Source organism: Centruroides vittatus, unplaced genomic scaffold (assembly GCF_030686945.1).
Source record: "Centruroides vittatus isolate TY-2023 unplaced genomic scaffold, ASM3068694v2 contig_738, whole genome shotgun sequence".
Classification (NCBI taxonomy): domain Eukaryota; kingdom Metazoa; phylum Arthropoda; class Arachnida; order Scorpiones; family Buthidae; genus Centruroides; species Centruroides vittatus.
Genome location: NW_027122474.1, coordinates 1,906,110 through 1,922,950, shown reverse-complemented (window position 1 = coordinate 1,922,950; position 16,841 = coordinate 1,906,110). Strand labels below are relative to the sequence as shown.

The window sequence follows — 16,841 nt, the reverse complement described above, 5'->3', positions numbered from 1 at the left end:
AAATAATAAAATTTTGTATTTATTTTGTATTTTTTAAATCAAATTTTGCATTATTATTTTGTTTTTTAACTTTCGTCATTTATTACATTTAAAAACACAGTAAAATTTAATATTTTTGCATTTTTGAATGCAAATATTCATTAATATTTTATAAAATTATGCATAAATAGCTTTATAACGAATATGTTTTTCTAAATTTATTAAATTTGCTATTTTTGTTATTATTTTCTTAATTAAATTTAAGAAAGGAATGTTAAAAATCAAGCTTTTGTCTAAATTTTTAATAAAAAATTTAATTAAGTAATAATGTTTATAAAATAAATAAAAACAAATATTATTGAGCTGCAATTTTCAAAAATTTCAGACATAAATTCTGTTTGTCAGTCTGTCTGTCTGTTCTTCCATAATCTCGAGGAGAATATTAGATGAATGAAAGTCGAGACCAGATATGAAAAGATTAGGGGCAGGACGCCCCGATTAACTATATAAGAATTTCCGATTTGGACCATAAGTTACGTTATTTTAATTAAAACTTTTCTCCTAAATGTAGTTAGATAGATGACCGGCACGAATCGCTTGCTAAAGGAAAAGTATGATGTACAGGGGCAAGACAGTATTAAAATTGAGTGTGTTCTGACAAAATAATTGCTCGCTCGTATTTTATAATATATAACATTTTAAATTAAATAAATAAATAAATAAATATACATATATATATATATAATGTATAATTCAATAAAGTTAATATTTTATTTTACGTGAATAGAGAAAACTTTTTTTAGTACTTTATTCTCAAAATTATATTTTAATATAAATTTTATTCATAAAAAATGACAAATTAAATTGTAAAAATCAATGGCATCACCTTAAAAATATTTTACACAATTTATTATCATTATTATTATTTAAATTTTAACATTAAAATAAATAAATAAAATTCAGAACAGAATAATAATCCGTTCTATTTTAAGAGTTCGTTTTTCTTTCTTGTTTAAATAATTTAAATTTTTTAAAAATTCAAAAATTCAGTAAAAAATATATTTATTTTGAATATAAAATAAGATTTTAAAAAAATTCTTGATTGCGATTTTATTTTATTTTTTTTTTTTTGTATTTTTTAAGATAAAATCCTAAAATTTAAAATCCAAATTTATTATTTCAACAAAAGAAGTTACGCTTTATAAAAGTTGATTTTATACTTTAATAAAATAAAATATTTAAAAAATAACATTTTAAAATTTCAATAAAATTCTTTTAAAATATTTGTTTTTATTTTTTATTTTTTTCCCCTGTAAATATTTAAATTCTTCTACTTGCAAATGTAATAAAATAAAATTTACAAGTAAAATAAAAAAATAATAATAATTTATAATAAATAAAATATTTGTTATAAAATATTGTAATTTTAATATGAAACTTTTAAATTATGGCTATATTTATATCAATTATTTAATTATAATTTTAGTTTTTTATTTATATTTTATTACATTTAATTAATATATTTAAAAAATATATATTTTTTGAATTAAATGAAATTTAATTTGTAGTTAATAATTACAAAGTATAAAATAATTAATGCCATCGTCACAATGCCGGGCTGCAATTTTTTGTCACAATGCTCTCGATTTTAGTAATATTTTCCCCTGTAAATCATACTTTTCCTGTTAGCAATGGTGTCATGCAGGTCATCTCCGTTCAGAAAAAAATTTTTGAATTGAAATAATGTATATATATATATACGTTATTTTAACTTAAATATACAGTTAATCGGCTAGGTCTGCAATTTTTGAAAATTGCATCCCAAAAAGATGTGGATTTAATCTTTACAAAGATTAAGTTGGTTTATTTATTTAAAAAATAAATAATAATAAAAATTTATTTTTAATAAGTTAATTTTAAAAGTTCAACTTTTAATTACAAAAGTTAAGAAGTTATTTTAGCATTTTAAATATTTAAAAAGAAAATATCACTGAATATAAAAGAAACACATGGCATGTGATTTAGATGTTATCAAAACTTATGCGATCGATTTAACATTCTTGTTCTTTTTGATCTTTCTCATTATCTTAAGCATCAGGCCGTGAACTTGAATCGAATTGAGAGGAAAAAAAAGAAAGAAAATCAAAGAATAAGAAGAAGAAGAAGTGAAGAGAAGGATGCCAATATGATCAACTCTTGAACGTAATTATTCTTTCAACCAAGCGGTAAATTAAAAATAGAAAAATCATCCTTTTGTTACTTCTAATTGACGTGATATAAACCAAAATCGATCCAAGTTTGAATTATTTTAAAATTTTGACATTTTTACGCATTGTTAAATCCCATTATTACCTTTAATCCCAACTGGTTAACTGCATGGTTAATTCTTAATAACATTCTCTCTTTATCCGTGTAAAAAAAAATCTCTAAAAAATACAAATAAATTTAGGAAAATCTAACAAATTTTTATTATTTATAAAAAGATTTATATTTATATAAATTTACTTTTTTATTTAAAAAATAATTAATGTCAACGACTTTGCATTTTTTGTAATGGAGTCGAGTTTTATATAAATTTGATTTAACTGGATATTTATTATGTTTATATTTTTATAAATTTTATAAGATTTTATTTATTTATTTGTTATATTAATGGTATTTTATATTAATTAAATATATATATATATATATTTTTCCATTCCTCTTTTCATTTTTTCAGTAAGGATGCTGTTGATCCTCATCCAAGAAAAAACTTGGATGAGGATCAACAGCATCCTTACTACTTATACTTTTTATTATGTTTATAATTTAAATTTTTTTAAAATAAATAAATTTACTTTTCGGAAAAAAGTCTATTAATTTATAAATTTTATTTTATTTTTTATAAACACGCAAAGTAAAATAAAAAAACTAACTAAATTAATATAAATTTAAATTAAATACAAATAAACAAATGCACATTTTTTAATATTTATTAATTAAAGCTTAAAGTTTTGAATTATAATTATTTTTAAACATATGAATCATTTTTTATAATTAATAAATAATTAAAATTAATGTAAAATTGTAATTTAAAGTATTTAAAATTGAATTAATTAAACAGAGGAGAGGTCATTTAGAAGAAGGGAATTAATTTTAAAATAAATTATTTTTTGAAATATTTTTATTTATTTTATTTTTATAATAATTTTACGTAAATGAATAATATAATTAAATTTTCTATAGTGTTACGTGTCTTATTTAACAATAACAGATATAAAAAGACTAATTTGTTTACAAGGATTTCATGTTTAAATAAAAGAAAATAAATTATTTATTATAAGTCTATATAACTTTTAGAATATTTAACATAAAAATAATCTTATAATTCTTAATTATAAATTTAAAGTATTTAAAACTTTCTCAAAATTTACATAAATAATATAAAATAAGTTTATACCGGATGGTTTTTAGATAAAAAGCATTTTTTAAAGAAAAAATTAAGGAACAAATCTATTGAAAATAAGCAAGTACTTGCTCCAGGAAATAAGCAAAAAATCTTTTATATAAAATATGCATTATATCTACTATAGAAAATAAAGAATCAGAGAGCTTAGTATAGGAAATAAACAAGAAATCTTTTACAGAAAATAAGTAATAAATCTGTTATAAGAGAGAAAATACAAGTTATCTCTTACAGGAAATCTGTTAGTGGAGATAAGGAATAAAATCTGTTAAGCTCGAACAGATTTATATGTTGTCTTAACATTTTACCTTCTAAAATAAGTAATTTATTATCTATAGACCCATTATACTGGACTTCTAAACAACTAGACTTTTTTTAAAAAAAAAGCTAAAAAAATCGAAAATAAATTCATTGTTTGATACTCGAATGGAAAAACATCATCTCGAAAAATTATTTTATTATAATATTATATGAGAAAATGGTTATAAAAGCGAATAACAAAGTTATAAATTACATTATCTAGTTACATTATGACATTTAGTTTAGTTAATGCTTACGGTTCCTGAATTTTCGTAAAGATAAGAATGTTAATGTTAAAAATGGAAATTTGTAAGTGTTGAGAAATGTCAAGGGTGGTGTATAGCAAAACTCGTGTTGTGCTGTATATAGAAGTAATAATTTCACCAAGAAATTACTGTTTATAAAATTACTAAATGTAATTTTAGTAGAATTTCATTAAAGGAATGAAACTCTTCTGTACGAAGGTAAGGTTTAAAGGAATTTTTATATCCTCTTTCTCCTGTAAGAATCATTGACAGATTTTTTCAAATCACGTTTCTGATTCGTTTTCTCTTCTTTTTTCCCTCTTCTGAAGTATAAAAGGAAGATTCTGAATCCAGAAGTGGAAGTAATCCACGGTCGTGTCGGAAATGTCGAAACTCTCTTCTCTATTGGAAACTTATGGAAAACCGTTTTTCAATGGATCATTGTTTCGTTGGAAAGAAAATAAAATCAAATAAAACACAAATCGAATCAGTATCAATAAAAAATCCTTCGTTGAACCTAATAAAATTGTATTTTATACTCATCTTGATATCGTATGCCCTCGATTCAGAATAAATTACTATAACTTTACGCGCTTTGCTTCCTTTCATGGATATAATAACAGTAAAATTAATGCTGTAAATTGTTAATTTAAATCATTTTAAATAATTTTATTCAGCTACTTTTACAATATTCCTCTCACGATTTATTTTATTTTAAGAATCGTAGTGCTTTCCCTTCGAGGTGGCTTTGAGAGACTTCTACATATCCCAAAAGTAATACAGCAATCAATCCAGACGTGACATTCGAGAATAGATAAATAAACAGCGGCGTATAGGAATATCATGGCAATATTGTAAGTTAATGAATAATATCTTGGAAGCCACAAAATCCATTTTTATGTTCTTAGATCGTGGATGTTTACATATAACTGATTGCTACTGCTTCCATGTTATTAATATATTTTCTTCGCTGTTTATGTTTTGATCTTGTGTATCTTTGTTTGTCTTTTCAAAGATAATAAAGCTTTTGTAACAGAAAGAAAAGGGGGGAAGAAAGGATAAAAAAAGGACAACTGACGTCTATAGAAAATTTCTTGTCCTTTTGTTTTCCTTTATTACAAAAGAAACAATAAAGAACAGATATGTCATCTACTTTTTCCTGAGTTTTCCTTCTACTTTTTTTACATTAATCAAAATTACATGTTTGCTGAATTCTTTAACTTTTAAAAAAAACTCTAAAAAATCCATCAAAAGCAATAGCTTAATATAGAAAATAAAAAAAAAAATGTAAAGATTGGTAAGTGATTTTACCTAGAAATCATCTGACTTTTAAAAAAGACGAATCTTTAGAAAAGTTTCCTTATTATGAAAAAAGCTTTTATGATAAATAATATAGAAGCTGACTTTAAAAACGTAATAAAAAAAATCGAAAATAGTAATTTGACGTTAGGAAACTTTTAGTATTTTATCCTATTATCTAGAAAATAGCATTAAAAGAATCTATAAGTAAACATTGTTAAGACTTTTAATCTCCTGTCTTTAAATGTCACGATAATGTTTACTTGTTTTCTCTTGTTTTCAAATTCTCTCCTCCTCTTCTTCCTTCTCCAGAAGATTTGATGTATTTGGATTTACTTCATCCCTTATCGTCAACTCAGCATCAAGCATCCGGCATCACTGCCCTGCAGCAGTCAAGCTTTAACTTTATCAACATTTGTCTAAATTAATGTTTAAAAAAGAATCTCTCTAATTCAAAATATAAGCTTCTTACACTCATTTAAATTACAGTGATGTTATACATTTAATATTAATTTAAATAAAGAATTTGTCTTTAAATTGAAGAATTAATTTATAATTTTAATTATGTTTATAAAAATAAACAATGATTTTAATACAATTTTATACAATTTAATCTGTCATTTTTATGTTTACGCATCCTAATGGAAACACAGCAATTAATTTTGGAAAATTAATAACTCCGCAATTTACAGCATTGTAAACGAACTGTAAATTGTAAATTAATTTTTAGAATGTAAACAATAATTATATTTAACTTTCCTGAATTAAAAATAACAATATGTTTTTTTTTTATATTTAAACCTTTTGTAGAAGAGAAAAGACGACATAACAATGAATCCTTTAGAAATTAGTGAAAACAATGAGAAACAATTCATTATTTATAATAAACAAATTAATTTAGTTAAGATAAAATTGTAATTTAGAACAGATTTACTAATTTTATTTGATTAAAACTTATATTTTAATTAAATTTCCTTTAGTGGAGAGACAGAGAGAGAGTGGAAACTTTAATTTATAAACATGCAAGAATTACTGTAGAAATCAATGATCTTACATCATAAATTGGATTAAGTCGAGACAAAAATCAATATCAGACGTTGAATTGTAATAAAAAATATATACTCTGTGTTCCTATTTTTAATTAATTACCACAATTTTATGTTTATTTTATATTTATATATGTCTACGAGAATTTATTAACGTGAACGACATGCTTTGACCTTACAATTGTATCTGTTGGATGATCAAATGTTATTCTACAGATCGTTTGTTTCATTCAATGTTGTATAATGAACAGAAAATTTGTCATTAACAAATTTTCTAGTTAATTCAGCGAATTACTTTTATTAAAATATATATAAAGGCAACTGACCAGAGCCACAGAAATCATCCCTCATCCTTTTTATCCATTAAAAATCGATCATATTAAATTCTAGGAATGATTTATAGATAGAATAATAATAATAATTCAGTCCAAAAACATCGATATTACTAGACTGAAGCATATTTAATGAAAACTTCATCGATAAATCTAAATCTTATAGATCTTTTGCAAACGTCTAGATAAGAACAGCATCCCTCTTCATATTGATTGTGTAGCATGCAGAAAAGATTATGAAAAAGCATTCAACCGTCTACACCAGAAAATATTTAGTTTCTGAAAAGACTAAAATGTTTAAAAAAATCATAAAAAAATAAAATATAAATAAAGTTTCTATCGAAAATTTGCATTATCAGTAAGAGTCTCCCTCCCTCCATCTTTCTCTTTCTCCCATTTTTTTTTTCTATCTTGAATTTTCTTTAGTTGCATTTTTAGTAAATGCGATGAAAGTTTATCCAGAAATCATTCTAGTAATCTTCCATTTTAAAAAAAAAAATACATAAATATAACATGTAAACAATAACTGTGACTTGTAATTTATGAAAATAAGATGATGGAAGATAAGAGATGATGGATGTAAATCTATTTTGTTTAGTTATATTCGAAAGACGATAACTTTTATATGTGTTTATCCATAAATTTAATACATTATTAGATTAAATTTTCCGATAGAATAAATAAATAAATTAAAAAACAATTTCTTTTCTTGTGGTGTGATAAATGGTTTCAATTTTTGAATCTGATGATAAACACTCAAAAAATTCAATTTATTTTTTTATTTTTATTAATTATTTTTGCTTATATTATAGCAAATATATTCTTTAATAATTCATTTTTGCTTAATTTAAAGTTTAAAAAGTCTTTTGATTCAATTTTTCTTAAATTATATACTTAAACCTTATTTTTTTATGTTTATTTTTAGGGTCTTTTCTTTTTTATTTAAGAGAAAAAAGCCAAAAATAAAATGCATAAAATAACTTTTAATATTTTAAGTAAATTCAAACTCGAGAAATGTTAATTTTTAAAATAAAAATTGCAATTTTCTCTTCAAATTTCCTTAAAAAAATCAAAATTTTCGAATCTGTAATTTCTTAAAGTGACAAAAAGCTTTTTTTTATTAATTGAATATTTCCATTCAAAAGTAATTTTATAAAACAAATAAAAAAGCAAACATAAATTACATTTTATATAAATTAAATACAATTAATTAATTGTAATATATTACATTTTATAACACGTGGCATAAGAGTTTTATGTTTAATTAAGTTTAATGGTTAGTAGCATTATATATTATTAAATATTGTTATGCATGATTAAATATTTAATTAGAAATTAAGTGAAATAATTATAAACATTTCACATTACACTTAATTACGTGTAATAATATTATATTTTCAAAATATTACTTTTAATTATATTTTAATTTACTTTATTTTAATGTCGACTCTTTAATCTTCTAAACGAAATTTGACCTTTATAATCTTCAAATTCTTCATTAATTTGCCATAAATAAACTATTTTTTCTTATTTCTAAATGTATATTTTATTCATTTAGAGTTAAAATCTATAATAAATAACGCAGAAGAGTTATCAGTTTAATTGAAGATTAAAGATGAAGATGTAATGAGAATGAGATGTTATAAATATTTAAGTACAGATTATTCTTATTTATGTAAATAATATAGATAATTAATGGATAATATACATTAACACACGTTAAAATATTAATGATAATATATATTTTAGTATAAATTCTTAAAGGTATAAATTAAAAAAGTAAATTTATGCCTACATTTTGAAGCATAAATTTTATTGTTTTATGAACAAAATTTGTATAATTTATAGGAAAAGTAACTTTAATCTCAATAATAATAAACTGGAAAACTTTAATTCGGTGTTATTTATATGTGAAATAAATATAAAATAATATTTAAATCCTGAAATTTTCAATCAGACTCTCTCTATCCTCCACAGACCTCTATCAGAGCTTATATATAAAATGCCAGACCTCTGTTATAGTCAGACGTTATATATATAATAAGGTCTGACTATAACAGATCTTATATAAAGTCTGATAGGGAGGAGGTGGACCAAAAACGTAGAATCAGCAACAAATTTAGGACTCCACCCTTTGCAAAAGCCATAAAAATGTATGAATAAAAAGAATAAAAATAGATTTTTTTCATTATTTACTAAAAGAAACTTTAATTTAACAGTTTAATATTATATTTTTTTTACATATAAGTCTAAAGATTTGATTTCTTTGTATACAGATCCAAGACCAAAATACCCTGCTCGCACCTCAACTACGTGTTTCTGCATATGTATGTATAACATTACTGTATATAAATATCCATTTATTATATTAAAAACATTAAATATTTACGTGCACTTTTTATTAAGAAAAAAACCTTTTTATTCGTCAAAACATCTAGATGTAGAAATTTAATATGCAAATTAACTGTTTGTATTCTTTACAGAAGTTATACAGTCGATTTTATGTACGCTTATTAATATTTATATTATTTTTTGAAAAAAAAACATTAAATAATAGAATTTAATACATCTTTAAGAATAATTCTTTTAATATTTTACATTGAATTTTAAAAATAAAATAAAATAATTCGTGTTATTTGATCTGAATATTTTATATAAATATTTATATATTTTTTGAACAAATATAATAAAATTTACTAAATTATACATTAAATGTGCATTAAAATAGTTTTAAAATTTAAATATTTATTTTTAAAAAATACAACTGAACACATAAAAAAAAGCAATTTTGCGTAAACAATCAAATAATTTATTGCTTAATTCAAAATAATTCAGTTTTTATTATATTTTTTTAAGAAAAATTAATTTTTTTAAAATAAATTATCATGTGGCGCATTTTTAACGATATCTCTCAGTTAATTTTTAATGAAAATTTTATAAAAAAAACAAAATAAATGAAGCGTTATTATGCTTCAGAATTAATTAAACACCTTTCCATTTTGTAGCATCCATATATGTTATTTGATAAAATCTACAGGAACAGATGGTTAGATCTCATTAAAAGGATAAATTAAGAAAAATGACGTCTTCTATGCGGAATTAATTCTCAGTCTTAGTATAACGGCTTTAACGCTATCAAACTAACTACTTTTCTTTTAAAAATCGATGAATTTCCTCAAAAGATCACATGATCTGTAAGTTAGTAACTTCTCTCCATCATTTTCTCATGGGAGATTTGAATAGATGAGAAGATAAATCTTACCTCTTTACAGAAATTATCGTTTACTACGATATTAACACTCCATTTGTTTCGGAGATTTTAAAACGTTATATACGTTAATTTTCTACATTTTTTCCCCTTCTTAATGTATATATTAAGACTCTCAACCAACAATTTTATTGTTGAAATTAATTTCATTTTCAACATCCGGAGGAAGAGCATCCTTAGAGAAGGGATGCTGATGCACGAAACAGATTAACTTTAATAATATATTCGACTTAAATTGCTAGTTTTAGGCAAATTTTTTGAAATATTATCGTAGAAACATTAGGCTTTTTGTGTAGATACGTGCTTAAAATTGTTAGATAAGTTTAAATGTTAGGTAACTTACGTCGTGAAATATTGCTTTAATTAAATGTAAAAATATTGCTTAATTAAATTTATTATGCATAAAACTTTAGAAGAAAGAAAGAAAAGAATAATAATTATTCTCTATATACCTTGTTAAGTGTACTTTGATTGGAGGAAATTACAAAACTAACTCTTTTGTTCTAATTAGTCTGGTGGGAAACGATGGCATCAGTCGATAGTAATGAAGTTTCTGAATAGATTCAGTCCAAACACAAGACATATATAAGACAAGTTCGGTACAGAACAGGTGTTGTGTAACGGATAACGAGAACATTATCAGACAATGTCGTAGTTTGTGGCTTTCCCAACTTTATTTGCTTCTACACTAGCTCTAAATACCATTAAGCTGGGGTTTCAGATTTCCATTAATTGATCGATGCTTAACAGGAAATAAATAATTAGCCATTTAACAAAATCCTCTCTGTAAATGTCACGAATTTTCGATTATAAATTGTTTTCCAATCGATTTATTAATGCCTATAAACAATTATCTTCTGTAAACATCCCTGGAGTGATGGAGGATAATTGTAGATATATAGATGAATAATGAATGCATTTACGTCATAACTGTCACAGAACACGAGTAGAAGAAAGCCAAACAACTGCATTTTCACATAAGGCAGCTGCTAGAAAACATTAGCTATTGAGGAAATGAATCCGGAAGATGTTGATCTGTAACGACTTATCCAACTCCATCCATTCCATCTCATATCCTATTATACCTATACGACTCACAATGCGACGTTACGTCATTAATATTTATTAATAAAATAAACGAAAACTTAATTAAAATAAACATAATTAAAATTAAGGAAACCATCATTAATATATTCATATATAAAATAAACATAATTAACACAAATATTGATAATTAAAACTTAAACGAATCGTCTCTTTACTCTATAAACTTAAGCGAATTTTTATTTTTATTAATTAAAAAAATCTCCTTTAATTTCTATTTTTTTTCGAGTATTTTTAGAAGATTATCTTCTTAAATTGTGATTAAATGCAACATTAACAATTATAAACGAGCAGTTTAGCCCATCATACAATTTTATTCACGATTAATAAGGGCGATAAAGTAGAAAGTTATAAATACTATCGAAGGATTATAACCAGTTATTATACAGATAATAATTATTTATCAGATTTATAATAATTTACTGCTAATACTCTTCATCATAAATATAGAATTAATGTATTAAATACTATAAATTTCCTCTTTATCCTCTCTCTCTCTCTCTCTCTTATCTTCTTTTCATAATTATAAATGTTAAAATAACTTTTTAAAAACATTTTTAAAATAGAAAAATTTATTTATTTTCTATTTAAAAAATTTCAAGACTTAAATATAATTTTAAAATTATTTTTTAATAATTAATTTTCAAGCTTTATAAAATTATTTAACTTCTTCTCAGATAAGTAAGAAAATGGAAATATTTTAAATTGGATTTTCTTTTAATTTTTTAAATAAATTAAAATTATAAAATATAAAACTAAATTTTTTTAAATTATTTTTTTTAATTATAAATTTAAACAGATAATTTTGTTTATATAATTTCATTAATTAACTTCCTAATCTTGTTAAGGAACTTTACAGTTTTAACATTAAAAAAAAATTATAATTTTTATTTTATGATAAAAAAATAAAAATTTTATTAATAATTTTTATATTTATATAATTTAAAATATTATTTTTTAATTATTTTTTTTAAATATAAAAATAAGAATTTTTACTTTGGGGTTCGTGAGCTACCTGTTGGTTTACCCTTCCCAACACTAAATAGCACATTACTTATTTATTTATTTTTTTGTTTATTTTTTAACAGTCATTAATATATTATTAGTGTTTTTGAAAAATTAATTTCTGTTCTTTTAACGTTTAGAGTTATTAAAGATGTAGAAGTTGATCAATATTCGATCGGATCACTTTCCAACGTGATAAATACGAAAACGGAAGAGTAGCTTGACATTTTTTATTCCCAAATCCCATAAAGATCTTTTTTTATTTTATTTTCATACCCTATTGACTAAACTAGTACAAGAGTGTATCTCTTGTACACTCGATTACGTATCAAAACAGGCTGGGGAGCAAGAAGAGCACCATGATAAAAGCATCTTCTTTGCTCTCTTCTTCGACTCTCCACTTGTAAAAAACTAAAAAAGAATTGAAAAGCAAATGTATTTTTCAATTTGTTTTACAGTTTTCAACCCACTTTCAACGTAAATTCGCGTTTGGATCGCGTACTACCTGTTGGGATGCTGTACATCAATAGTCCATGTGCTTCTTTTTAATATCGGAACCTAAAAAGTCGTTTCTATTCTAATTTCATACACCAATAAAAAAAAGTAAACGAGAGTATATCGTGTGTATAGTACGTTCAATTACTTCTCGATACACGCAGAGAAGCGGAAGAAACAAATAAAACATACTCCTTACCTGCATCACCCAACCTTTTCTACTTTTCATCCGTTTACTTTTAATATAGTAGTACGCGATCCACTGGTTGAGATACGCTTTCATACAGTAAACATCGTGTATTTTTTTAAATCGAGTTTATAGACACTAGACTCATATACATTCGTCAAATTTAAGTATTCGGTTTACGCAGTCGAAAGGATTTAGAGCATAGTTTTGTATCATAACCGGGAGGAAATGAGCCGGAAATTGCAGATGGGATTACGGAAGTCGAATTATCTAATTATAACAGTAAATTTGCTAGAGAAGTTTTAAAGATTCCAACGTTTTCAGCCGAAAAGTAAAATAGTCATAAATCTTTTGAAGTCGGAAACTCCATTTTGCCTTCCACTCGTTACGGTAAAGGACAAGTAGTAAAACACTTAAGTAACTTATATAACATATATAAAGTAGCTTTACGACTGAAACACGAGACTTTATAAAACTTCTGCCTTTGTCTTTCTGTCGATCCCCTTTTATATTGCACGTTTTCTACAAAAGTACATAAACATCATCTCTGTACGTTGCTTACTTTCATTTATCGCTTCCTTCTTATGGATGAAAGCCATAAAAAAGATAAATTTGCTAAAATGTTTTGTCCTCGACTACATTATATATTCATTTTTCTTTATTATCCTTTTCATAAACGTGTTAAAGCTTTGCTTAAAACACGTTAAACACATTTCTCAGTTGTTGAAAAACTATAAACGTTTTTTATATTACCGTAAACTATATTCAATGACTTTTGGTTAATTATTGAGTTTAAAACACAGTTTATTTAACGGAATTTTACGGTTAACGTCTAACAGAATTTTAATCAAATTTCTTATAGAATTATACACAGAATTTTCATTGGTTTTTTAACCCGATTATGAATAAACTTGAACGGAATTTTTGCCAATATTCAATGAAATTATAAAGAAAATTTGTATCAAATTTAATAATTTCATTACAATTTAACACTTCATATTAATATAAATTCGAAAATTAAATGTATATTATTCTGACGTCACAATTTCTGGCTGCAGTTTCTATCATCTTTTAATTTTCTAAAAAAATCATGTGATTTCCGGTCAGGCGGAATGTTCCCTAATCTTTTCATATCCGGTCTCGATTTTCATCCAAGTAATCGTTTTCGAGATTAACAAAGGACAGACAGACGGACGGAGCAATCAGTAAAGGTTGCTTGAAAGTAAAATAAATATATATTTTAATGTGTAAACATAGAAAATATTCAATATAACAGAAAAAATTTGTCGCTTGGAATGATAAATTGCTTTACGTGATGCTGTTGTTGATACATTTAGCACGTGTTCGTGATCATTTCAATGATACTAAACGAGAAAAATACCCACTTGCATGGTAAAAATCTTAAAAATTAAAATATAATAAATATATAGACTCGGAGCACACGAAATACTACGGTAAGCAGTGCACCAGCTAACACGTACGACAATTTATCTTGCATAAAAATCACTTTTTTTCTGCATAAAATAGAAGGAAAAAACGTAATATTCACACGAAATTTAAAACTAATAAAATAATAAAATATTCAATGACGTAAGAATAAATTTGAAAAGACAATGTTTTATATTCTAATAATGAAAAAAATCTGTGATGTAACAAAACGTTTGATTCGTTAATTATTGCATTTTCTGGCCGTTTATAAAGGATTTCAGTGTGACGTAACACTACATTTGAATAGTCAATTTCTGTATTTTATGGCCATGAAAAAACTCAGTGACGTAACAATGAATTGTACTTTTTAGTAGCAAAAAAAACAACTTTGTGACGTAACAATGTGTTTGAATCGTTAGAGTTTTACTTTCTAGCAATAAAAAATTCAATGACGTAACAATATGTTTAAATGTATTTTCTAGCAATAAAAGGGAATTCATAAGCATAATAATTAATTTGAATCGTCACTTGTATTTGCTAACAATAAAAAACAACGTAACGCCATAGCAAAGAATTTTATTGTCGTGATTATTAACATAAATTTCTGTTTTAATAAGTTTATTAATAAATAATTAATATTTTTTTATTATTAAGTAAAACAACATTTTTATAAACTTTTTATTAACTTAAAATCATTAATTTATCTATAATGTTTATATAATAATATTTTTAATAGTTTTAGTAATAAATACAACTTTTAAAAATTCATAAACAGATTGTTTAACAATTCTATAATATTAAATTTTAAAATTATAATTAAGTTTACATTTTAAATTGATTTTAAATAATTAGCAAAGATTTATAATTTAAATGGAATAATTCGAGTTGTTAAATTGTATTACAGAAGTAATCATTTATGTAGATTAGTGAAACTCGTGTTGTGTGTAAAGGTTAACAAAGAGCATTCTCTCCTTTCTCGATATGCAAATTTTTTAAAATTATGAGCGCATAAAGCATTTATTGTTACGTAGCTAAGTTGTTTCTTTGTTGATAGAAAGCAAAATAAATTGACAAATAAAATTCTTTGTTGTATCGTTAAATTCTTTTTTTCTTTGTTGTCAGAAAACACAACTGATGATTCAAACACGTTGTTGCGTCATTAAATTGTTTCTATTTCTAGAAAATACAAGCGACGATTCAAGTTTATTGTTACGTCATTGAATTGTTTTATTGCTAGAAAGCACAACACTAAAGATTCAAATTCATTGTTGCGTCATTCAATTCGTTTGTGTTTAGTTTTTGAACACAAAATAAAACAACTGACTTGTAAACCAAACTTTTGTTGCTAGAAAGTAACTTGACCGATGCAATTTATTCCCTTATATTTTTGAAATGGTTTACTTTAGTAATTTTATTTTGTATTTTTTGCGCGTTTGTTATTTCAAAATAAAAATTTCATCTATCACTCGGCGACATTATAAATGATGTAAGATTTTGATTTATAGAAAGTCTAGATCATCTATAATGCAGTAAATAACCTTTTCTCACATCAAAATTCTCGAACGTTACTAGCTAAACTTTATACAAAATTGAAAATTTTGTAGACGTTTTCACCGATATGTCATTAATAATAACTTTTAAAAATCAAAAATAGATTTTGTAAAGTCTCAAAAAAAAAAAAAAAAAAAAAAAATGTTGCTCGAAAGCAATGTAACATTTTATTATTGCTGTAGATATGCTGCTATTCCCTTGTTGGCTGTTTATGGGTTGATGCTGGAGAGAAAGCTGAGCTTTACTTTGTATGAGCAAAATATCCACGCTATAGAAGTCTCATTTAATACTATTTTAAAGAATTATTTCTTGCTTGGTGTACCTATACTTTGTTTATGTGTTTGTGTTATGCTTGTTCTGCTTGTGTTTTGCTTGTTGTGCTTGTACTTGTGTTCTTTTATTTATTTATAATCTGAAATGACGATAAAAATAAAACGCTTGTTCTTACAACAGCATTCAAACTCTATCTTACACAGTCATGTGTCTGCTTTCTAGCAATGAAACCGCTCGTTAAGTAGCCATACTTTGTATTATATTAGCATCAGATTAAATAAATAAATAATACTACAAATAAATTTATCTATTAATTTTAGTCTTGTGCTACTACAGACCAAAAATATGGCTATTTTCGAACAGTTTTCTGTTTTTTTATTGCTAGAAAATCAGCATGTAACTGTGTAGTACTGTATAGTTGCATAATAATCAATAAAGTTGTGGTTTAAATTCTAATGCTTGAACAAAACTTTTTTACTGCGTTATTCTTGTAGAATATTATAGAAATAACGCTTTAAAGTGATATTAAACGCTACTTCTATAGCATAGATATTCTGCTCGTGTAAAGAAAATAGAGTTTACTGTCCAGCTGACCTCGTAAATAGTCGATACATACACAGCAATTCAATACGATGTTATCTTAATAACAATTAGATTTATTTATTTTATAACCTTAAATAATATTAAAATAAATCTTTTAAGGTTATAAAACAAAGAAATTTATTATTTGTTATTATAATAGCATCGTATTAAATTTCAGTAGATGTATCTCTGCTCCGTTGAAAGTTGACTGTACGAATTGATGCTAAACACAAACTTTTGCATAGGCAGAATATTTATGCTAAAAATATTATTTATTATTGTTATATTTTTACATTAAAGTA

At 24.0% G+C, this 16,841-nt stretch overlaps 1 protein-coding gene across 1 annotated transcript in view; it reads right to left on the bottom strand.

Annotated features, from left to right (window-relative positions):
• Positions 1 to 16,841, bottom strand: part of LOC136980920 (uncharacterized) — a 54,404-nt gene that overhangs the window by 36,846 nt on the left and 717 nt on the right. The window lies entirely within an intron of this gene.